Source organism: Macaca nemestrina, chromosome 7 (genome assembly GCF_043159975.1).
Source record: "Macaca nemestrina isolate mMacNem1 chromosome 7, mMacNem.hap1, whole genome shotgun sequence".
NCBI lineage: Eukaryota > Metazoa > Chordata > Mammalia > Primates > Cercopithecidae > Macaca > Macaca nemestrina.
In genome coordinates, this window is record NC_092131.1 from 141,443,643 (window position 1) to 141,469,319 (window position 25,677).

Here is a 25,677-nt window from a genome sequence, read left to right on the forward strand (position 1 = left end):
ACTTTGAAAACAGTTCAGTGTACTATGGAACATTTTAGGGTCAAAATTAAAACAGTTGCATTACCCCTGTCTCAGGATGAGAAGATTGGAATCTTTATTTGCAAAGAGAAGAAATAAGACTTCTCTGTCCTTAGCCGGTGAGAAACTTTGGTCAACAAGTCTTTATTCAGCAGCTCCTTAGACTAACATGACAGACATGCTAAATCCCAAGTATCTGAAGAGGCAGCCTTCACAGAAGAAGAGGAGAAGCTGCTTCTTCATGTGAAGTGTTGGCTGCACAGGTCAGGGTCTCCTGATAGAATCCATACTCCTGTTGAGATTTTAACTGTCCCTAAAGCTGTTTGTAGTTCGGACACTCAAAAGATGAAAAATACCCTAGGATATTATTCAGATACCCTAGGGTATCTGAAACACAAATCATAACATTAGGCAAATAGGACAGTCAACATGGAGGAGGAAGAATTTGGACACTATTTGTAAGAAATATGATATCAGAGTAAAAAAAAAAAGAGAGAGAGAGACAAGGTGGCTGAAACAGAGCTTGAGAGGCAGATACAGTCAGACTCTGAGCTGAGAAAGCCTCTGAAAGTGGACAGTGCCATGAAAAGTCCACAGGCTTCAGAGGCTTTACCGTGGGCTCAACTTCCATCACAACCACCTATGAGTAATGTGGCTGTGGGCAGGTTATTTAATCTTTTTGAGCCTTATCTGTAAAATGGAGACAAAAATATCTGGCCGAATAAATAACATGTTGGTATAAGTATGTGCTTCCTCCATGCCTGGCCGATCAACATGCGGTCATTCATAGCAGTCACTTTGTGATGAGGGTGAGGACAGGAGCCCTAGGCTTAGCCCTCTCATCACTCCTTGTGGCACGAGGTCACTTCATCTTCTGTGGTTTCCCTTAATATTCACTTCGGTCAAACAGAAGACACTGGTTCGTACTTCTCATTTGCTTCATGACTTGAACATGTTCAAATACACACACACACACACACACACACACCTGTACACATTATGCCAAAGGACGACCTTGTATCTATGGTTCATATGTGGCAGCCAGTTTTCCCAGCAAACTCAAGCACTGTAATAAGGGTTTGGGCTTTGCCCAATCAGCTGAGATTTGTCTGCAGGCTCATAGGTCATTCCCCCTAGCAAGCTAAAAAATTCACTTTCAAAGTGGTTCATAACCTGTAGAAACGAAAGCCCACAGCGTAACATCTCAGGTAAAAAATCCAGTGTCACTCAGATCAGGCTTACAGGCTGAAGTCTGGTGATTATGAAGTGAACTCTGTTGTTGCAAACCTGTGTGAGCATCAAAGTCTGTCATCACTTTTATTGGCAGGTGCCATGGGCTCAGACAGCAAGAGGGCAGGATGGGAAAGTGCCACGGAGCCAGTCAAACAGAGAAACAATGGAGAGGAAGAGAGCAAGCAGCAGCATCGAGCATTTTGATTTTTCTAAAAATGGACCTATTTGTATAGTGGGAACTAATTAAAACTTATGGTCATGTGGTTTGTGTTAAATGTTAAGTGTTTCAAAATGGTTAAATGTGTTCTGTGCACTTGATGGAAATGGGATTCTCTACCAACTAATTGAGGGAAGGGGGAAAACATGGAAGGGATTAGTTTTCTAGAAGGAAAATGAAAATGAAAAAAATATGATGTCAATTTACTTTTCTTCCGCATAGGGGATTTGAGAAGATTTATCTTAGCTTTTCTGGAAGGACACATATGCAAATCATAGAACCATGGAATTTCAAGTTTAGAAATCCTTTGCAGTGGCCAGTCTAAACTCCTGTCTATTCTCGGGATCTACCACCCTGCATCCGGCTTATGCGCAAAACCTGTCACAGAGAATATTCACTTCTTCATTTCTTTTCAAGGCAACCCATTCTATTTTCGAGCCAATCTGGCTTTTAGAAAGTTCTTCTGTCTACTAAGTAGGCAATCTGTCTTTTTACAGTCTCTGCCTATTGGCCCTACTTATGCCTTTCTTATGCTTTTAATTATCTTTAATAATTTCACAGTTGGAAAAATGAGCTAAGTTGGGTTAAGTAACTTGTGCATTATTTCGTAGCTACTAAATAGCAGGGCGAGGACCTAAGTCAAGGTCTGCCAGAACTGCACGTCTCTTGTTCTTCCCATATGTCACCCAATCTTTCACTCTAGAGGAGGGAGGAAAAGGCAGTCTGCTACCTAGCACAGAGGACACCTAACAAGAAGTGAAGGTTGAGGTCAGAGGCGGGAAGGGAGAATTGGTGAGTGGGGTGATGGAACAAAGTAAAAGGACACCCCTCTCTGATCAGGGCTACACTTTCTTAAGCCAGGTCCCTGTGGTTATCTCAGTGTAACTCACATCCAGCTATTGACAGCTTTCCACCTGGTGACATGCTTAACGGCCCATGAAATTCTAGCCCTCAGGGCTCAAGCCTGATATTTATGGTTCCCCACATAAACCTAAAGTGGATTGTCAATTTATCTCTCTCAGATGTAGGTGGCTAAAGTTGCTGTTCCAAACTCTGCAAGGGATAGTCGACTTGATGGACATGTTGTACTAACTTTTAGAAAGATTAGGTCAGAAGGAGGGTGCAGAAAGCTGTGTGGTTTGTGGGAATGCTCCCAGAAGCCCCCTGGAGCGGAAGCCTTTTCAGATCTTTCAGGGAATGGATATTATGGGGGAAGGGCAGTTGGGTAGAGGGATGTAGATTGATTTTGTACCGTAGAATAGTGGCATGTTTTGTGTAATCAAAAATCTGTTATAACAAAAAAAAAAAACTAGGAAGGTTTGCAAAGGAGCAATCTAGAGAAGCTGTTCAGCTTAGGCAGGAAACTTTTCCTAAGCTCTAGAGTATGCCAAGTGGATACTGACATAGCTAAGCATGTATGTAGTGGGACATATCTAAATAGGACTACTCTATGTTGAAATTTGGACAAACCTTTCTGAGACCTTGTCCAGAGGCAAGCAACGTGTGGTACTTACATGAGAGTTGACACATCTGGAAACAGCGGCTTTTTCGTCTCTTGCTTCTCGGAGGTGAACTTGCACCATATGCAGGGTGTGACTTAAATTTCACCGGCAAGTTCTGACAAGTACGTTTAAGAGAAAACCTCCATATGTTTCCATGAAAGGATGGGGACAGAGTAACAACCGCCGAAGTGATAATATTTCCTCTGCCTCATATCCACTCGCTAATCAAAACCCTTCAGTATTCTACTCCAAAAGGTTCTTCCTCTTTCTACCACTTACAATATGGATTGTTAACGGAAGGGCGTGGTCAGGGGCTGTGTGGCATATTGGAAGGGACTCAGACATTAGAGGCAAAAGGACCCGGGTTTGAATCTTAGCTTTTCTATGTATTTATTGTATAACTCTGGGCTTCTTTCTTAATCTCTAAACCTCAATTTCCTAATCCATCAAAAGGGGATTAAAAATACCAACCGAAACATGGTTATGAGGATAAATGGCATGAAGCATTGAAAAGTAAATAGATTTATAAAACAAAAATATTGTTTGCAAGGGGTTGGCATAGTTCCTCCTTTCTTCTGGAAGTTAATTTGCTTGAAAATTCAACCATGTACTTAATCTTCCTCCCTAGGGACCAACAGAAAATTGCAAACTCCTGAGTGGAAAGCTTCATGAGGGCTCCGCAAATTGGTGCTCTCTTCTCCTGGTTCCATCCCACAGGAAGAGATAGTCTCCCTGTATGAATGTTCACACCATGAGAAATCTTTCTCATCCTCTCTCCGTGGAATTTCTCTCCCCAGTTTTTGAGATATCTTCAACTCAAGGCCAAAGCAGGGGTTTGAACGGTGTTTGGAAACCAGTGTGAACCAGTGTGCTTTCCCCTCCCCCACTCTGGGGGTGGGATTTTCAGGCCAACTTTTCTGAAGCTACTTGTGAGTTAACCTGAAGTTGGAATGCCCTCCTGAGGTCGAGACATAAAAGCCAGCAGCGTAAATAGAAACTGAAGCTGAAATAACCATAAATGTTCTCGAACAACTTCAATAGAGAAAACCTTGTTTGATCCTCTCTAAGCTTCCTGAAACCAAGCTGAATATTTGTTTGTTTTGTGGTAGCTCTACTTTTTTTTTTTTTTTTTTTCAGGCCTTTTAGTGCATGGCTGTTGGTTTCTCTGTTTAAAAGGAAAATGCTTTTTCTCAGTAACGATGTTCGCATTCTGAAGTTGGTGATACCCACTTCTAAAGGCCATTTTATTGTAAAGATAAAGTTCTGCTAAGTCTTAGGATGAAAAGATAAAGGATGTGGTCAGTTACCATGACTCGTGCTTACCTCCCAAAGTGTGTCATTTGGTGCACATACCTCAAAACGTGTGAACAGAAAGTTTCTAGGTTTATTTTTATACATGGAGATTGGATTCCACGGCAGACGGAGGGTGTCAAGGTAAATGACTGTGCAAAAATGACAGAACTGCATTTTGAGCTTTTGGTTGCCAGAGATACAAAGGCCAAGGTAAGGTGAGTTTGTTATTTGATTGCTTTTTGAGGGGTCTATTGGTAATTAGCACTACTGTTTAATATGGTAATATTCATGGGACCTCAGTGTTTTACACAGCTCCATGGATGCTCAATCCAAATTAAACACGCCCAAGAACAACACAGGGAGAAAACACCCAGGGGCAAAGTGAGGGGCTGCAGTCACGAGTGATCAGATCTTTGGCAGAAGAGAGCAGTAGAGGAGCCCTTCCTTTTGGCCTTCTTTCTGGCAGATGTGTTTCAACATCGTTAAACTACATATGATATTGGACTGATTAGCAACTCCTAACACAGAATGTTCTGAAGTTAGAAGAGCTAGGAAGTGGCATGGCAGGGCTGACGTGCTTGGCAGAGTTTTCAGATACGCATGCAGTGTTTTTTTCTACACCCTGCCCCCAAAATGTCAATGTCCCTAGGTTTCTGTTTGTTGCAGAGCCCCTCAATATGTGTGTGGGAGGCAGCACTTGAAGCCAAGACAGCAATGGCCGGATCTTCTCTCGGCAGCCATGGGAGAGTGCCAGGTATCAGGAGCAAGAATCTTATATGCTGGTTTTGTTTTTTTTTTTCCTGGAAGCAACTGGAAACCAACTTAGTGACACTTAAGTCCTTCACCTGCTACATGAATGCAGCCAGTGTATGTGAGTCAGAGTGGTACCAAGAAGGGCCCTCATCTGAACAGCCACAAAAGTGACGGGCTCTGGCTTGGAATGGGAATGTTATACTATGTTCAGAGTCATGGCAACTTGAACTTGGCAGCTGTATCGGCTTCTGAGATTACAAGTGCCCCACGGCCAAGTGCACCTGTGAGGAGCGTTGACTGTGGAGTGGGATATAGACTGAGAAACCTCTTTCATAGCTGACAATCCATGTAAACTCCTTTAATATATGAATGGTTAAGTAGCAGTTTAAGTGTTGGAATTACCTGGCCCTGCTTTACCACCTTCTATATATTCAATATAAGACACACTGGGAATTACTGAAAGCTTACCTCTCCCCACTGAGAAAGGGTGGGTGGTGCTTAGAATTAAGAGGATGTTTCCAGGCTGTCTTTTGTTTCCATCATCAAAAGAGATAAAATTAACTCTATTAGAAACTGAGGCCTCCTCTGTGAGGTATGTTAGTGATAAGTTCTCTTTGCAAAAAAGCTGGTCTTCAGAGGATTGTTAAGATCAGATTTCATGACAGACATGTTTCAACATATTTGTACTTCTCCGAACATGCTACATTTGCTCTCATGTGTTGTGATTAGCTGGTTTCAGTGTTTAATCCGTGGCATGTGGCATTTTTCTGTAGTAGCGTTTCTGTGGAAAACTTTTATCCTAGGCTTGTGGGAGACCAGTTACAATGCTTTGGGTAAAGTATGTCCAGCATTTCTAAAAGCTGCAGTTTCCCAAGAAAATGATCTATGGGCACCTAAGGTTAAAATCTTCAGAATTATTTTTTGTATTTTCTTAAAGTGATTTTTAAAATGAAGTTGAGAAATGGTACTAACGATGCATCCAATATTGATATAATTAGGATATGCATCATATTCTACTAAAGTCAGCCTTCTTAAATAAGTTCATATATAGACATAAAGAGGTATGTGGTTTATTGTATATCAGATTTTTCATTTATCTGCACATTCTTCAGGATCCTATTTGGAAGGCACCTACGTGTTCGCTTGCAAACAGATGAGACACCGTCATGCTTTCTAAAGCATGTTCTCTCCTGCCCTCTTCCTCCTCCCTCAGTCTGCCTCATATTAAGTTAGCCAATCGAAGTCAGCATGACAGCCTCCCCTTTGGCCTGTGTTCTCCATCCTCCTTATATAAGCCTTGGTGGCCCCACACCTCTTCACAGCCACCTGCCCCGGCAGCCTGTAATAGCTGTCTCACTCTTCTTCCTCCTCACCTGATGCCTGCGGCTGACTCAACTGCCTCTGGGGTATGATCCCACAGATTCTGAAAACAGCTGCAGCCAACTGAGGGTGACTTTCTGGTCATGCTCATCCAGGGCACACAGAAGGCTCTATATCAATAATGGGCATCCTCTGACGTGTACTTTTCTCGCAACAGTAAACACTTTACATGACGTTTTTCAGTATCTCCTGAGTATAAGGTGCTGGGCTCTTCTCTCTTTCTGAACAGTTTTGGTTCTTTAGTTCTAGTGAAGAGACAGCCTTTGTGATTAAAAGACAAAAAAATATACTAGTAATAATAAGATTTTCCAAGGCAATCACCCAGTCCCCTCTTCTGGTTTGTTTTTCTTTCTTTCACTCACCTCCTCACTCTTGCCTTGGGACCAGTTGTCCTTTTGCTCAATTCTTTCAGCAAACAATTAGCAACAAAGCTGCAGGCTCTGGCAGTGATCAAAACACTGGCTGAATCTGCCAAGGTCTTCCAAGCACTTCGAAGAAAGGCCGGGATCTGCAAAGCCAGGCAGATTTAGGGTGTCACCTATGCAGGGCTTCATAATTCTCTGTCTTTTCTGGCTCAGGGAACCACCCCATGGAGTCACTCACAAACGCATATGCCTTCCCTCAGTCTTCTGTCTGAGTGTGGCTTAAGGCTATAGGGACTAAGGAAGAAGCTTCAGCCATCACAGCATATCTGAGTATAAAGGAAAGATAGAGAAAGTCCTTGTACAAGAAAACTGAGGCCTAGAGTTGGCAAGCTCTACCCAGAAAGTTAGCAGGAAGGGCCACAGAATGTACTCGAACAAAAGCAAGAATGACATGGCCCATTTCCCAGTCAATACCAAGTGAACCATTTTGGAATGAGAATAGCTAGTTACATCTCTTGCTAGTCTTCTCTTCCAGGTCATAAACACCTCCTACCACAGGTTACTGAGCCCAAAAATAAATATGGGAAATTGGTGTGTATGCCACACTTTGTATTTTCTGCCTTCTTCTCAATCCTTAATTAAGCTCCGCAGCAGCCACCCTGTGAAGCCGGTCATTATCACTGGGTGAGGAAACGGAGTCCCACAGGAGCTATGTGACTTGCCCAAGCATACGAGCCAGACAGGCTGGGCAGGGTGAGACTTTCCAGTTTCTGATGCCCACGCCCCATGTGCAATCCAGCCTCGTCACCCTGGGTCTTGGTGCAGGGAGTAAATAAACAAACAAATGATCTCATTGCTTTTACTTCTGGAGAGCAATGGGTTCTTATTCAAAATAGGAACAAGGGGCAAAACAAATTGGCAACCAGTAACAAAATTATTGGAGGACAGTGGTGCCACCATTCGCGGGCTTGGAAGTCTGGTCTTTCTGAAGCAGTGCATTCACTTTCAAGTTTCCCTTTATTGCTCACATACCCGGGTTTTATTCAGCAAAAGTGACACATGTCTCACTAGGCAATGGGAATTCAAAAGTGATGCCATGAGGTCCACCTCGTATTCAGGTTCAAAGCCATGTGACCCCATGTGATACGTGCTGTCATAGAGAGATATCTGGAGAAATACAGAAGTTCAGGAGAGGAAAATTACCCTCCCTGGGGGATCAGGGAAGGCTCCATAGATAAGGTGACATTTAAATAGAATCTGAAAAGGTGAGTTAAGAGTTTGTGAGTTGGAAGCAAGGAAAAAGAGCATTTGAGCAGCTATGGTAGAGTTTTAATAAATAGTGACTTAAGAGTCTACCCCTATATTCAAATCATGTTCCCTATAACTTACAGGGTAAACCTAGGAAATAATCAGCTCAGCTCTCAATTCTGGTGACAGACTCTCCCTGTCCTTTGAGATATCCCTCAATGTACTTTCCTAATGCCAAATGAAGGTCAAGACCTTGCCAGGGTGTCTGAGAATTCCTAGCTTTGAGAGCATACGGGGGAGGCCCCAAAGTTGTGTTTTCATGCTCACCTATGGTGCGGAATTTCTGCTTTTTACTGATTTGTGTCAGTTCATCCAGATATCTTTTATATAGAGAAGTGTGTATATGCGTCTGTGTGTAGATGGCACATATATGTATATGCTATATATGTGTATGATAACATATATACGAAATCAGTCCCTTAATTAAAAAAAACAAAAACCCTATTTCACTGAACATTTTACTGCAGTGGGAAGAAGAGGATGGGTAGTAAATAATGGGCTTCCTTCACCTTAACACAAATGACTTCAAATTGATTTGTAGGGAAATTGGTCACCTTGGCTGATGCCTATAATCCCAGCACTTTGGAGGCTGAGGCGAGTGGATCACTTGAGGCCAGGAGTTCAAGACCAGCCTGGGCAACACAGTGAAACCCCGTCTTTACCAAAAAATACAAAAATTAGCCAGGCATGATGGCACATGCCTGTAGTCCCAGCTATTCAGGAGGCGGAAGCAGGAGAATTGCTTGAACCCAGGAGGCAGAGGTTGCAGTGAGCCAACAGAGTGAGACTCTGTCTCTAAAAAAAAAATAATAATAATTATCTGTCAGGACCTTGTTGTTAGAATCCTCTAGCAGCTGAGCCACTGTAGATGTTTTTTTTCATCATAGCCATTTTGCCACATGCCCTTTCATCTCCCTCCTTTGTCCTTTTTGCCACTCTCGTCCATCTCTCTCTCCCACTCTGAGATTCCTACTTCCTCCTCTCCTCCTTCCTTCTCTCCTCCCTCATGCCACGATCCTCCTTGCCCAACAGTCTCTTGATTCCTGCCACTCATATCCTCAAGGTCATAGCTTATCATGGAATTTTTGTAAACCAGGACAGTTCCTTCCCTAAGAGAGATTTTGGAATTACAGTGTTTTTAGTTTCTACTTGTTTATGTGACTCATTATATCTCAGCAATAGCATACTTCCTGGCAATTAGGGGGAAATCAATATTATTTATTCTATAGATGACTCAATTAACGAAATAGTACTTTAAGGAGGATTGCCTTTTCCTATTGTTTTACTATACTGTAATTCTGGCCTTGAATACTGAAAAAAAGAAGGCTTAGCCACCTTCATAAGACAGGCCTAGTGACTGGTCCCCGCAAGGGGAGATCCTCCAGCCACTGAAGTCAGGCTACCTAAATACTCCAAAGGTCATGTTCGTTAGGCCAAGTGGCTACTTGGTCAGGCCTGCCTAAAAATCCAGGAAGGAGGACACACACCAGCCACAGCACACGGCTTGTCTCTTTGCGAAGAGAAAGAAGGAGGCATGGAAATGTGAAGGGTACAATCATAAGCTTACATTTCTTTTGAAATGACCTCAAACAGATTGGTCTAAATGTAAAACAGTTGTGAAAATTGGGGAATAAGGATGTGCGTTTACTAAGTCTCTGCATGTTTATATGTTAATACTTGGTCGTTTAAAAAACATTCCGTAATTATAAAAAAAAAAAAAATCCCATGTCAAGGATGCCAGTTGAAAATGAAGTTGCCCTTCTAATGAAGAGACATTTCAAAATATAATCCTCTTCCAATAAGATACATACCTGGGGTGGTCAGCCCCCCAGAAAAGAAGATGGCTTTCACTGAATGTTACTAGCATGGGGCAAAAACCTCAAGTTTCACAAGAAGTTCTTGTTGCTTAAGTTCTTTGAGGCCTTTGCCTCTTACCACTGTTATGTGTTTAAATCATTAGGGGCCTGTGTCAACGACTCACATACCTGTCCACAGAAGCCTTCCCTGGTTGTTTGAAAGCCTTAAAAGCTTAGTAAAATAGTCCTGTCTCCTCTCCCTCATGCTGCCTGTATAAGAAATGCTACAAAGAGCTGTAAGGAATTTTCTCAAATTAGTCCCCTCCTCAAGTCTTTTTCAAGGCAACATGGAAATAGTATTGCAAAATCAATCATTTTTTTTTAAAATCCCAGTGGCTTCCTGTGCTATTCTAGTAACTTCCTGGGAAGGTGAGAGAAATGCACAGACATTCCCAGAGTCACTTTGGTTACTAATAAGTCTCAGAGAAGCCCTCATCACGAGGTTCCGTCCAAGCTGCCACACACTGTCCTGAACCTTCCTTCTCAGTTTTTTATTTATTTTTTCCCATTCTAGAACAGCCAGCAAATGATTTCACACCTTTTTGTTTAGCTGCTAAAAGCAACACAATAACTCCCCTCAGGGCTGCCTCTGTGGGTTCCAAAAATAAAATGGGCTCATTTTCATGCTAAGCATTCAAAGGCTCATAGGAATTCTAATGAAAGGCAAAGGAAGGAAAGAAGGAGAAAAGACGGGGTCAGGCTAGGGGGTGTCGCCAAGCAGGTTCAGCTTCTGCCTGGAGTTATAAGCCACCCCTGCTGAAAGACATAGGTAGAAAATAACATAGTGCCTAGGCTACAGATTAAAAGGAGATCTAATACAACTCTTAAACTCTCCAGCCTTATCTTCTTATCTTCTATCCCCAAACCCAAGGTTATTCTTGGAACACAAACTATTGTTCACCAAGAAGAGTAGTAGCCTCCTTCAGCCTTCCAGATGAGAAATCTCTTGAATAGGCCAGTGACTTGCTTCCAAGTCAGAATATAAAACCATGAATCTCTGAGATTCTAGGTTAACTTTTGAAATTCAGAGTTATCTGGGCCTAAATCATTAGCAATAGCAGACTTACCATATTCCACACATGACAGAGTAGAAAGAACTCTATTGATGCAAATCAAATAATATTAGCCAACATAGAATACATAAAAAGATTTCTTTTTTAGTTTAATTTAATGTGTGCCTGTATGTATGTATTTATTTGTTTTGAGACCAAGTCTCGCTCTGTCGCCCAGGCTGATGGAGTGCAGTGGCGCGATCTCGGCTCACTGCAACCTTCGCCTCCTGGCAATTCTCATGCCTCAGCCTCCCGAGTAGCTGGGATTACAGATGCACTTTACCAGGCCCGACTAATTTTTGTGGTTTTAATAGAGATGGGGTTTCGCCATGTTACCCAGGCTCATCTCAAACTCCTGGGCTCAAGCAATCCACTGACCTCAACCTCCCAAATGGCTGCCATCGGGCCCAGCCTGTATTTATTTTTTAAAGACAACATCTTACTCTGTTGCCCAGGCTGGAGTGCAATAGCATGACCATAGCTCACTGCCGCCTTGAACTCCTAGGCTTAAGCAATTCTCTCACCTCAGCACCTAGAGTAGCAAGGACTACTGGCATGCCACTACCACACCTGGCTAACTTTTAAAATTGTTTTGTAGAGATGGGGTCTTTCTTTGTTGCTCAGGCTGGTCTTGAACTCCTGGACTCAAGTGATCCTCCTACCTCAGCCTCCCAAAGCACTAGGGCTACAGGTGTGAGCCACTGTGCCCAGCGGTGTGAAGAGATTTCAACTGAGAGCTTCCCGGAGTGTGCATGTTACCCACCTACAATAAGAGGAATCCTTGTAGGAAGGACATTGCTGACTAGCGGTTTACTTGCTTGAAATTTTAACATCCAGAAAAGGCAGCTGCTCATTATATTTCCAAACAGGGCTTTACTTAGGTATGAGGCCAGACTGTTGGAAATGTCCCCCACTGACTGGACCAACTCTGCCTTTCAGTAGCTTCTACTCACCGGTTCCAAATTTGTCCCATGGAATGGCACCAAATCTGTCTTTTCATGAGAGAGCTGCCAATAATTGACAACTATCAGGTCTCCACCGTCCCCTCCTTTTAAAGTTAGGCATTCCCGTTTTCTTTTTTTCCTCCTCGCATGGTTTCTACTTCCTTCCCTGGGATGTGATCCACTTTACAGTGTCCCTCTTAAAGCACGGCCCCAGAAGTGGTCTCACGTGCACAGAGCACAGTGGAAAGAATGACTCCCTGAGCTAAAGGACATACTATTCACACAGCCTGAGCTCACCTGAGCCACTTCTTTCAGCAGATGTGCTGCATTGTGGGGTCACTTTCCTTTTCAAGATCTGTGAAGAAAGGGCATGCTAAGCAAACTCTAAATAGGTTTGCTCAGAGAATTGCAATGCTACTTAAAGGTACAAAATTTTTAAATGGGTTAGAAGGCTCCTTCGACATACAAATACTTGACTTGCAAAATGTAAGTCCTTATTATTTTTTTTTTTTTATTAAAGCAGATACCTGAAGTGCCTGTACTTGGTAAACTTAATATGAGTTACTATATGTTGAGTGTTTGAAAATTTTCTAATTGCATTTCTTTAAAATTATCCCAGGATTTAGTCTTTCTGTCCAAGGAATTATAGAATCTTTAGAAACGGAAAGGAGGCCAGGTCTGGTGGCTTACACCTGTTATCCCAGCACTTTGGGAGGCTGAGGCGGGTGGATCACCTGAGATCAGGAGTTCGAGACCAGCCTGGCCAACGTGGTGAAACCCCATCTCTACTAAAAATACAAAAAATTAGCCAGGCATGGTGGCATACGCCTGTAATCCCAGCTACTAGTGGCGCTGAGGCAGGAGAATCGCTTGAACCCAGGAGGTGGAGATTACAATGAGCTGAGCTCGTGCCACTGCACTCCAGCCTGGGCAACAGAGCAAGACTCCATCTCAAAAAAAAAAAAAAAAAAAAAGAAATGGAAAGGACATAGATTTTTCAAATCCAGTCACCAACTTGCAGGACAATATTATTACCCCATTTTACATATTTATTCAGAATCCACTCATCATATGCTCCCCAAGGACCTCCTAGGTACCAGGCATTGTTCTAGGTTTATTCAGCAATGAAAAGCATAATCCCATGCCAGGTGTGGTGACTCATGCCTGTAATCACAGCACTTTGGGAGGCTGAGGCAGACGAATCACTTGAGGCCTGGAGTTCGAGACTATCCTGGGCAATGTGGGGAGACCACATCTCTTCAAAAATACAAAAAATTAGCTGGGCATGGTTGTATGCACCTGTAGTCCCAGCTACTCAGGAGGTTAAGGTGGGAGGATGGCTTGAGCCTAGGAGGGGCTGTAACAGAGAGCTGAGATCACACCACTGCACTACAGCCTGGGCAATGGAGCGAGATTCTGTCTCAAAAAAATTGAAAGAAAAGAAAAGCATAGTCCCCTTTTTTCATGGAGCTCACATTCTCATGGGGGAAAACAGAAAATAAACAGATAAACAGTATTTAAGATACTTTCACATTCCACATAATGACAAGTGCTATGAAGAAAATAAATTAGGGCTGTGATAGAGAGTGACTAGGTCAAGGATGACAACTTTTAGGAGGAAACATTTGACCTAGGAGAAGGTTTCAACCACAGGAGAATCTGGAAGAAGCTCCAAGCCATGGAAACAGCAAATTAAAAGGCTCTACAGTAGAAATAAACTTGGAGTGTTCTGGAAACTGAAAAGGGCCAGTACCGCTGGAAAGAAAAAATATTAATAGAAGAAAAAAGCAATAGCAAGTGGAGTCTAAAAGGAAAGCAGTAGGCAGGGACTTAATCACATGGGCCTTTGAAGGCTGTGGTGAGGAGCTTGGATTTTACTCTAAGTTCAGCCACGGGAGGGTTTTAGGCAGGGTAGGGGCATGATGTGATTTACATTTTTAAAATGCTCTCTCTGCCTGCTATGTGGAGATGGATTGCACAGGGTTTAAAAACAGAAGGAGGGAAACTAGTTAGGAGAGCGTTGCAATGGCCTACACGTTGGACTGACATGGCAGCAATGACAATAGAGAGAAGTGGATAAATTCTAAATATATTCCAGAGGTAGAACCAATAGGACTTGCTAAGGGAGATGCAACTGATGTCCAGGGTGCTTAAATAATTTGCCTAAAAGGGGAGAAGGGGAAGGGCACCAACAAATGCTGAGCGCTTAGTAGTGCCATGTACTTTACTCCTAACGTGTATCCTAATGATGCTGTGAGGGGAATATTATTTTACCCACGTCTTCTATATGAGGACTCTTAGGCTCAGCGAAGTTAAGTAACTAACTCCAAATCAAACACAGGGTAAGTGATAAAGCTGGGATGCCAACCCGTGCCTGGTTGGCTCCATATCTTCCAATCTCCCTCCACTATACAACAGCGTTTTCCAAAGCAATGGTAGAGGAGAAACTCTGAGCACAGACTCCTGGGGTAGGGTTCCTCCTACCCTTTTCTTGCAAATTATTGATGCTTTATGACATTGTAAGCAAATACCATCATCAACTGCACATCTTCCCATGTCGTTATATTTAATCAAAACAAAGACGCCTTTCTCTCATTACTCTTCTACCACCTTCCCTTGTTCCTCACAACCCGTGAGTCAGGGTCGGCTCAGCTTTATGCACTTTAACTATCAGAAATGGGAACCCGCCTCCCCTCCTGAGGTGCTGTAGCTGGAAATTGCTTGTGCAACCCGATGACAACTTTTCTATATTTAGCAGAAAAAGTGGTGGCAAGGATCTGTCCAGCTCAATTTTTTTTCCAGTTTCAATGTTCGAAATCTCTCAGACAGTCTCCTGAAAGGCACATTGGCCTTGACAGTATCTGAGCGGCAGGAAATTTCCCCCATCTCACAGGGCTGTCCACTGGAAGCCGGGACGTGGAGATCCGCTGTACAGCAAAGACTTGACATACCGAACGCTCCTCCCACACCTTGCTCTACACCCCACGAAACGGGGAGACGCTGGTCCCGTTGAAGCTTCGATGGCTTTTAAGTGTTATTCTAAGAAGGGAAAATAAGCATGAAAGATTCAAGGGGGAAATGGACTATTACTTGTTTATGCCTTTAATTGATGTGTATGGCGCTTGGTTTTTATTTCTTTTCAATGTGGCATGCAAAAAAAAAAAAACAAAATGCAAAAGCCTGCTTGTGGTTTAAAGAACAAAGATAAACTTGCTGGATTGAAACAGGGGGCAGGGGGTGAAAAAATTGCAGCAGGTATTTCAAGTGCTTACTATGACAAAATCATTGTCACAGAGACTGCCCATCACTTACACTTAAAGTGACTAATTCGAGAAGGAGGCACGGTTTCGCTGTTCTCAAGCCAGACTAACGCAGATGTAGTATGTTGCCCGTGACTCTGACCCTCATCCCCATTGGTCAGCCGGAGAGAATTATCTACTAATGAAAAGCATAAAAATTAAGAAGAGTTAAGAAAAGGGGAAAGTAGAGACCATTAAAGTAAAATGGGAATCTTTAAGACAATAAAATAGTGCCAACTGTATCACAAAAAAGGGAAGGAACGGGGGAAAAAATTATTTCCATTGAAAACTTACTTATAGTCCTCTGCTTTTTAACATGCAAGATGTATCAATTGTTGGTTGTCAAGGGAAAAAAAGCCCACTGCAAAAGAATTCCTATTAGCTTTAGAAATAGCAGGTTTAAGAAGTAGTTTTTCCATAACTTCATCCAGTCCCCAACCTCATTTTGGGTTAAATCTTATTTGGAGCAAAAGCACTTGGTTTAGATATGTCCTGTCTCATTTTCACAAAACCTCTTCTAATGAGATGAGTTTTAGTGTTGCTGTGTCTATTAAGGTAAGAGGTGAAGAAATAGAAAATCCACTTTTTGTAACTTTGCACTTCTTGGGACTAATGCTTCCAGTACTGGGTTCCAGATGTTAATTAACAGGCCATTATTAAGAAAAAAAAGCTTTTATACAATTTGACCAAAAAAAAAAAAAAAAGAAAATACAGTTAAGTAAGAACAAGAAAAAAATCACCTGTAATCCCATCACCCTAAGCTATCCACTGTTAACAAGCCTTAAAAAGAAAACAAAATTATTTGGCACACACCTTGTAGAACCCCAACAGGACTGTTGTAATTCAGGCCTTCTCTCATTTTTTATTTTGTGACAGTTTCTGGCAATTTTCTACAGATAGATGAGTTGATATCTTTACTCGTGCCCTAGAAGAGAAAGGATCTTTTTAACATTAAATGTCTCAATCTCCTCACTGGAAATTTTCTTTTCTTAAGATGAACCAAAAGGTACCTAATTCTTCTTTATATTACTGTTTCTACAAATGTCCAGAAAGTCCTTTCTGATTTTCTGTGTCATAGCATGAACCCCACCCTTTATAGACACAAGAGCTAACACTGCATCGTTTTCACCTAAGACCTAAAACTTTAAAGGCAAAGATTCTCTTTCTCTAATAATTTTAGACAGCCTTCTGGTATGTCATCTTGGCCACCTTTTAAGTTGAAAGAAGTAAGAATAGCTAAAAGAACTTTAGAAAAAAAGGAAAGAAAAAAGAAAGAAAAGGACTAGGGGTGGAGAAACTACTGATAAATGAATAGGCAAAGAGATCAGTAAAGTGCTGAAAGAAAAGCCCAAAACATAATCTCGCATATGTAAAAATAGTCTTGCATATGTGTCAATAGAATACATATATAAGCTGTGGGGAAAAAATAGTCGACAAATCCGTGTGCGTGATGATTTTTAGCTTATCAGAGAAAAATAAATTTTTTTCATGCCATATAACAAATTAAGTCCTAAATAAATTAAAGAAATAGTTTTGAAAAATTAAATAATGAGAACATATTTCTGCATATTTATCTAGATACAGGCAGATTTTCTATACTTTACAGTAATAGAAGAAATTACCGAATACAAAGGTCAATACATTGAAATATAGAGAAGAGTAAAATTTCTATATGTCAAAAATGATCATAAACAATCAGCAAAAAGGACAAAAAGCAAACTTATAAGAAGATGTATTTTTTCAAATATTAAGGCAGAAAGTTAATAACCTTAATATGTAATGTGTTTAATTAGTCTGTAAACAATTTTCAGCCTTACCAGTAAATACAAAGTATCAGAGGCCTAACAAGATCGCATGATTTTTAAATGACATTAAACAATTCAGTCAGTTTCAGGAAGACATTAATATACTGTTAATATAAATTGATACAGCTTTCTTGGTGATAGGTACTAAAGTCTTGAAAAATGATGATAATCTTTGATTTGGTAATCCTACTTCCAGTAGATTATTCTAAGGAAATAATTTAAAAAGTAAAGATTTATGCACACAAAAACCATGTTTACTTAATACTATTTATAATGGCTAAAATTCTAAACACTCTGAATGTCCTTTATTAGGAAAATTATTAATAAATTATAGTCATATGATGGCAAATTATACTGCCATTAAAATAATATTTAAAGAATTAGTAAACACATGAGAAGTTACTTTTGATTGAACAAAAAGTAGTATGTGAAATTCTGTGCACAGAATGATTTTACTTGTGAAGATTTTTAAAAGCATAGGAAAAAATAGAAAAAATACTGGCAAGAACCCTCCCTGGATGTTAGTGGTGATTGCATTTGGCTAATAAGGTAATATGAAGTGGTGATATTTTGCATGCTTCTTTTAACTTCTTTCTAAATTTCAAATTTTCTACCAGGTATTTATGTACTATTTTTAGAAGCTTTTAAAAAACAAGAAAAATCAAACTACAAAAATGAAAAGGAGCCAGTGGTAGGCCTCCTTTTCCTTCAGAAATCTATGTCTTGTACTAGTTAGTAGGGATAATCAGATACTTCTAAGCCAAGGGTGGGTACTATTACCTACTTTTAGTCTAGTTTACTCCAGAGGCCAGATTGCTAGATGATTTGCGGGGGCGGGGGTTCGCTATTAAAAGTAATTGCAAAAACCGCAATTACTTTTGCATCAACCTAATACTTCCTCTTCTTCCCCTTTCTCAAGTTTTAGTTTCCTCTTCTCTTTTATTCCTTCCTCCCACATTTGATGCAAGTAGAAGCCAGGGGAATGTAAGCATCACATCCCTACCTCTTTCTAAGAATGGAAAGATGGGATTGTTTTCACCTGTCTTCCAAGCCTGGGTGGACAGACAGACAGAAGACGAAGAACATGTGTTTCTTGTTCGGGAAAGGGAAGAAGTGGTTTCTGTGGGATGCGGGTGAGCTTCTTTAGCTCTCTCTTTCTTGTAGAACTAAGGTTTCTAGAGACGCACAGAACATTCTTCCTCAAGGAGTTCATTTGAGAATCAGATGAGAGATTATTTAACCTGAAGAGAGCTTTTGGCGTTTTAAAAAGGTAAGTCTTACAGACTCCATGACCACTACCACTGCTACCACCACAACCACAGAGAGCGCCAAATCTGAAAATACAGGAACTGATCTGAAAATACAGGAACTGAAAATTCAGTCAGTCAAATTTGGAGCTGATTTGGGCAGAGGATAAGAGATGAACAGGCTGAGGATGTTTCTCCAGCCAAGACCACAGTGCAGCATTTTTTTTTTAGTTGAAATTAAAAAGAAAATGCAGAGTGTGCTTTGTCCCACTCATTTACCCTAACGATCTTCAGCATGTTTCTGTTTCTAAGGAAATGGAGGGCCCAGGTCTGTGATTCATTTCCGGAATGCCACATAGCATCCTTGGATGAAAGCTCCTCTATCCAAGACGACTTTGGAAACGCCTTTTAAAGTGTTCTTTCCCTCTACATCTTGGAGGTCCATTTTGATTGCAGAAAGTACATTTTAATCAATAGAGGCAAATGCAATTAAAATCTGAGTACACAGATTTTGAATATGTCTGGTAAGAAACACCTTAATAAAGATGACAACTTGACAACCTCCTACAATTTATTACAAAATTGACTGTGGCTATTCTTTAAATATCTAGAACCCAGGAACCAGGTAACTCTAGCTTTTAAAATTAAATTGTCTTTGCATTCAGTGATCCCCCTTTCTCCCTTCTCCACACCAAAAAAAAAATCGAATTTATTCCAAAACACAGAATTCAGCAAGATGCTACCATCACCCTAAGGTTTAACATTCTTTCTACTAAGAATAAGTTAAAACAGCACATTATCCTCAAATTTGGAGGTTAGGAAGAGAAATATATGGGAAGATATAACCTAACAGCTATCCTTAAATTGCAATTTGAGGGCCATCGTCATTTGCATTCTTCTTGCCCTGAGGCGACACATCAGTGTGCAGAGTCATGGTGGCGGCAGCCTGGCCTGGGTGACAGAAACCATTAAAGGGAAGCAGAGGGCCAGGCCATGCTCCCTGGGATTCATTAGCTTACTCCTTGTGTAGAAGACAAAAGGTATCTGCAGGGCTCTGGGCTTGCTAACCAAACTGTTAATCGCTTAGAAACAGCAAGAAGTTCACTAGTGAGATGTTTATCACATACCTGGAACAAGAGTTGACTTTTCTGTGCAACATCATTCTGGAATGAAAGCCAAAATCTCTCTGCTAGTCAGTTAAGGCTGAAAAAATAATCACGTCAGAATTAGTAGGGCAAAAGAAAAGAGAGAGAAATGAAAACAAGCTGGTATTTAATAGGACTGGGGGGAAAATTACCTGAGCTTCAGTAATTACAGAAGAGTTGGGGTTTCGAGAAGGTTAAAAAAAAAAAAAGTGGGCCGGGTGCGGTGGCTCACGCCTATAATCCCAGAACTTTGGGACGCCAAGGCGGGCAGATCATGAGGTCAAGAGATCGAGACCAGCCTGGCCAACATGGTGAAACCCCATCTCTACTAAAAACACAAAAATTAGCCGGGTGTGGTGGCACGCACCTGTAGTCCCAGCTACTCAGGGGACTGAGGCAGGAGAATCACTTGAACCCAGGAGGGGGAGGTTGCAGTGAGCCGAGATCGCACCGCTGCACTCCAGCCTGGCGACAGAGTGAGACTCTGGCTCAGGGGAAAAAAAAAAAAAAAAAGTGGTAGCACTGCTTCTCTCAGAAAGACAAATGTCTGGAATACCCAAGCCGCACTGACTGTCTCGGGTCATTGAGAGAGGCTGGACAGAGGACTGTGGGAAAGTGCAAGTACTAGGTGACTTTAAAGGACATCCCAAAAGTCCAGGTTGAAGTGATTTTTAATAGAATGTGCATGCTTTGTATCTTTTTTACTTATTGTAAAAGTAATAGACAATTACAATTATTTTAAAACTCCATCATTACAGAAAAACATAATATTAAAAAGACCCCACCAATTTCCCTAACCCAGAGATTATCACTGCGAAAAGCTGGGGGTATTCTTCATATTTCTAAAGAATATACTAACATATATTTTAGTCTGTATAAGTGTATTTCATTCTCTGCTTCAACAAGCCCTTGAAAAGGATACTCAGTTTGCAACTTCACAGCCATGTGAAGAAGAAAGGAATATTTAGGGATCATTGGTATATAATACCTTGCATCTCTCTGCAGCATATGAAATTGAGCTTCAATCCTATTTAAAAAAGAATTTCCCTGGTTAAAAAAAAAAAAATACCTTTATATACATTTCTCAGGTTGGAGAAAGATAAAAGAAACTGTATATGAGATTTGGGCTGGGCAGTTGATTTTAAGCATGGTTCCTTTTAATTACTCAGCAATTTCAGGCAATCATCCACTTTGACACTATAGTTTTCCCTTGTCTACAATGGGAAGAGGGATAGAAAATCTGAACTTGGGGACTTGGTCTCTGAGCACTGCTACCAACTACACCTGCCTTTTGGCGAATACCCAACTCTTCTCAGCTGAGGTCACACGTTCTGCCAGCTCTCAGGAACCAGGAGGCTTAATTACCTGTATTTTCAAAGACCTCTGAACTCTCTTAGGAAGGGGGCTATTTAAGTTCAGCGTCACATTATCCAGTTCCCGAAGCATTCATTTTATAGAGATAGAGAGGAAAAGTTCAGAGATTGAGCTGTGCTCCAAAGGAAGTTTGGAAAAACGTTTTCTATATATTATAAGTTAAAGAAATGCTTTGTGGTTTGAGAAAAATCACACTGTACTTCCACACAAATAACATACATATCGGAAATAAAATGCTTACATTAAATATTAATTTAAGACTATCAAAATTCACACTGGCACATGTTCACTTTCTCTTTCCTTTACTAGAAGGTGCTCTATGGTTACCTGCTACCAACACAAACCTGTGTAAAGTGCAGTATTGCTGCTGTCCTTTTATAGGTGCTGCTGTGGCACGACCAGGTCTGCATATTCTCAGATCCCAGAGCCAGCACCAGATTGTGATGAAGTTTCCACAAAAATGAGGGCAATCCATTGTAAAGCTGCCAACTTTATTTAAGAAATAAAGAAGAGTGCGTCCTTCCTACTTTTGGGGTATTGAAATGTTGCTTTCTTTTATGAATTAATGGTAATTGAAGATGGTGGCTGTGGGGTTTTTTTAAACACCCTTTTTGGATCAGATTTAAACTTGGCAACAGTATATTGATCTTCTCACAATTTCCCAATTTCCTTTTCTTTTCTTTTTGGATTTTACTGGCCTGCAAAATCCAGTCTCTGGAAAACATCGGTCTATGGCTAATTCTGTCCATATGGTAATAGAGAGAATGCAGATAATCACCATTTTTAGCTCAAAGTAGCAAATCCCTCCCCTCCCAAAACTTGTGCCTCAGCTAATGATAAGTAGGACACCCGATGCGTGTGAGTTGTATTTCTCCCTCCACCCTCTAATAGGAGTCCTAAAATTAAGCCACAGAAGGTCAGAAAAGAAGGAAGCAAGGGGAAAAATAATAATAATAAATAAACCAGCTGGCTAATGGACTCAGTGTCGATGAACAATGAATAGAAGTATGTCCTATCATTATTTGGAATATACTAAAAAATTATTCATTATGTATTTAAAATTCAAATTTAACTGGGAACTCTGCATTTTCTCTGGCCAACCTACACCCAAGTCTATCTGACCCATTAGAAAATACATAGGTCGTGAAACATGCATTTAAGTAGCTCCTACACATACATGGTTATTAATAAAATACTCTTTTGGTTCTCTTGGGGCTTTCTAGTTTTCTTGTCTACATGTGAAATATTTAGATTATTTGGTTCTTATAAAAGTGTACCCACCTTCTATTAAACCCGGAGAAGAGTAAAGCAAGTTAACTCGCCCCCGGTTGGCTTACCTTATAAAGGAATTGATAGCCAGTGTTTACAAGCAGGCCCGGCCATGTCACCCCAGCAGCCCACCTGTGAGCTGGCTTTCCAGGTGCTGCAGAGTAATTCCCTGTAACCCACGCTGAAGCTTCAGGATCTGAAAGTTTGTGGGTGGGAAGTGAGGAAAGCCAGGATCCTGTGAGGCTGCCCTTAGCCGTACTGGGCATCCGGCCAGCACACTTATTCTTTGTTTCTTGTTTTCCCCTCTGATGTTAAAACTAATACAAAGTTAAAAGCTCTACTTTTTTTTTTTTTCCCCAGTATTCTACCTGGCAAATGCACAGTCCCCCACCTTAGCGCAAAACAAAAGTAATAATAAAACTGTCAAGTAGTGCCAGTAACCTCTCTGGTAATATTTGCAGGCAAATAACTTTCCATCTACAAAGCTGACACCTATTTTCTGTTAGGGAAATGAATTGATATGAGCTGGAGATTGGCAGGGAAGTAGGAGTCTGGGTCAGATACCCGGTGTGCATTTCATTAAAATGCCTAGGAATGTCGATGGTGTTTTTTCTTTTCCTTGACCACCTCAAGGTTGTTATAGAAGTAATATGAGGGGGGAAAATGTGAACAGTGCTTATACATTGGAACACATGGGAGCAAAAATCAAAATGTGGAATCAGAGGCAGTTTTAGTGGTCCGTCAGTCACATAGCCCCAGATGGGCTGCTCAGGATTGGGAAAAGAAAGCTGGGTTAGAAAGTCTCATGCTGCTGGCCAGGCGCAGTGGCTCATGCCTGTAATCCCACACTTTGGGAGGCGGAGGCAGGTGGATCACCTGAGGTCAAGAGATGGCGACCATCCTGGCCAACATGGTAAAACCCCATCTCTACTAAAAATACAAAAATTAGCTGGGTGTGGTGGTGAGCGTCTGTAATCCCAGCTACTCGGGAGGCTGAGGCTGGAGAATCGCTTGAACCCAGGAGGCGGAGGAGGTTGCAGTGAGCCAAGATTGTGCCACTGTACTCCAGCATGCTGACACAGCAAGACTCCGTCTCAAAAAAAAAAAAAAAAGTCTCATCCTGGCCCAAATGCCATCTACCAGTGTGACTTTGGGCAGTTCGTGTTGTCCTCTGCCCATCAGTTTCCTCCTTTGCAAAGGAGGGGCTTGGACAGGCTAACACCTGGGCTGTCTGTTAGCCCTATATCTCTAAGGAGGTATAGAGGAGAAAAGGAGTTCCTGAGCTGTATATGAGGTTCACCCACTTACCTGCTGGGACTTGAAAGGCTATAGATTTGAAATAACAAAGACACACTCCTTGGTTTCTTGGTCTGACTTTCAGAAACACAAGAGCAGCCATTCTTTTTGCCTTTCACTGCCCACTCCTACCTTGTCAGAAGACAGTTGGTTGGACCATGTGCTTGATCCTCCCAGGAGCCTGGTGAGCTCCATTGCTAATGGTTCCCTTGGACGCTGTACACACAGGTCATTGTTATCTTTCTTTTTCAAAGCTGTTACTTAGGTTGGATGAAAAATAGCAGACTTCAGCCATCGTGATTATTTATACGGGCATACAAAGATGAGACACACCACTCTTCTTGTTACTAAATCATACTCTGGAGTCTCAGAGTTTCTTTGCCATATGCTTTCCAAGGCTTTTCCTGCTGGGCTAGTTCTAGACAGAATCTGTATAAAACACTGCCCTTTTGGTCAGCAGTTCACAATGAACTTGGATGGGAAAATATATACTTTCCGAATCAGGGAATGTATATCCTGATTCTGTCCTTTGCATCAGTGTAGAACTCATGGTGGAAAACATCAAAGATTTCTATGGGGTTCTTTCCATCCTGAGCCCTGAAGCTCATTATTTCATTTTTCCAGGTTTCCTCATGTGATGGCTGTCCTTTATCATAGCCCGATAGCCAAATCATACGTCTTCATTTTATCTTTGTTATTCAGAAGTATTCACCAGAGTTCCCTTTTTCTTCTTGGGTTTGTGATAACACCATGGAAGTTAAGCTGGGTTCCACACTTGCCTTCCAACAGCTTTTGTGTTACTTTCATTCGTGGAATACATTCTCAGTGTTGATTTATGCAGACACTCCTATAGCCCTTGCGTCTCCCTTGACCTCAGTTATTCCTAATCCCCCCATCTTTGTCCTGTGAACGCTGGCCGGCCTTTCCATGATGGAAAATCACTGGATGACCCATACATTTGTGCAGCCCACACCTAGTACATTGCTGGCCTTTGCTCAAATTATGCCACCCCATTTGGGATGACCTGACACCATTGTGATCAGTCTGATGACCTGGCAGCACCCCATCTGCCTACCCAGTTCAGTCTTGCTCCATTTCAGTGCCTCTTACAGCAACTCCTCACGTATCTTCTTGTCACTGTCTCATGCCTTCTCAGTCTCAGCCAACATCAGCCCATTCATTGATTCACCTAGATAATTTGAGAACCACTATGTGCTCTGCCAGAGTGAATAACAAAATACAGTTCTTGCCCTCAAGGAGCTTAGACTGTAATGAGAAAGACAGACAATAAAGAATAAACAGTCGGCCGGGTGCAGTGGCTCATGCCTGTAATCCCAGCACTTTGGGAAGCTGAGGTGGGCAGATCATGAGGTCAAGAGATGGAGACCATCCTGGCCAACATGGCGAAACCCCATCTCTACTAAAAATACAAAAATTAGCTGGGTGTGGTGGTGCATGCGCCTGTAGTCCCAGCTACTCGGGAGGCTGAGGCAGGAGAATCGCTTGAACCCGGGAGGCGGAGGTTGCAGTGGGCTGAGATCATACCACTGCACTCCAGCCTGGCAACAGAGCAAGACTCCATTTCAAAAAAAAAAAAAAAAAAGAATAAACAGTCAATCCTTATAAACATTGACAAAGCTATGAAGAAAACAATCATTGGGGTGCTGTGAGACAGAGTGGCAGGTGGAGCCTATCTTAGATAGTGTAGGTCTGCAGAGGTTGCATTTAAGCCAAGGCCTCAAGAATGAGAAACCTGCCAGCCATGAGAGAAGCCGGGTAGAAATACTTCTGGACTTCAGGCTCAGCATGTGAGCAGACCCTAGCTCAGGGAAAAGCTCCTTGTGCTTGAGAACTAAAAAGGGACTCTCTAAACCCACCCCCTTTCCAGACACCTCTTTCGCACAGATGCTGACTTCAACTGTTCATTCTGATTAATTCATCTCCTGAGCTGCCATAGGTCATTCTCTGGGTTCTCCTTACTTGACATTTGGGTGCATACTGTCTTTTATTATTCAGCTGTGTGGAAGATCTTTACAGGACTTGAGTTCCTTTCTTCACCTCTCCAAGGGCATCAGTCAGGCTTCTATTTATATAGAAGATGCTGAAGAAATACTTGAATTCTATTCAGTTCAATAAACATTAATTAAATGCCTGGTCTGTGCTAGGTGGTACATGCTGGGTATTTAATTCAGTGCTGGTGTTTAAAAATAACCAAGCCTGGGCAAGATGGCAAGACCCTGTCTATATTTTTAAAAATGTAAAAATTAGCTGGGTGCAGTAAACATATCTATGGTCCTAGCTACCTGGGAGGCTGAGGCAGG

The 25,677-nt window shown here is 41.6% G+C and overlaps 1 protein-coding gene and 2 long non-coding RNA genes across 3 annotated transcripts in view; 2 read left to right on the forward strand and 1 right to left on the reverse strand.

Annotated features, from left to right (window-relative positions):
* LOC105489299 (uncharacterized) overlaps positions 1 to 8,948 on the forward strand; it is a 32,400-nt gene extending 23,452 nt beyond the window's left edge. The window contains exon 2 of the long non-coding RNA XR_011625303.1: positions 1,346 to 8,948. This is a non-coding gene — a long non-coding RNA (uncharacterized lncRNA). The remainder of the gene's footprint in view (positions 1 to 1,345) is intronic.
* The window catches only part of LOC105489276 (RAR related orphan receptor A), a 741,585-nt gene that overhangs the window by 575,777 nt on the left and 140,131 nt on the right, over positions 1 to 25,677 (forward strand). The window lies entirely within an intron of this gene.
* LOC139364064 (uncharacterized) lies at positions 6,085 to 23,645 on the reverse strand. The gene is made up of 7 exons (XR_011625302.1): positions 23,489 to 23,645; positions 22,129 to 22,256; positions 19,400 to 19,475; positions 16,034 to 16,145; positions 15,234 to 15,359; positions 6,759 to 6,904; positions 6,085 to 6,657 (listed from the first exon to the last, which is right to left on the reverse strand). It is a non-coding gene; the product is annotated as an uncharacterized lncRNA (long non-coding RNA).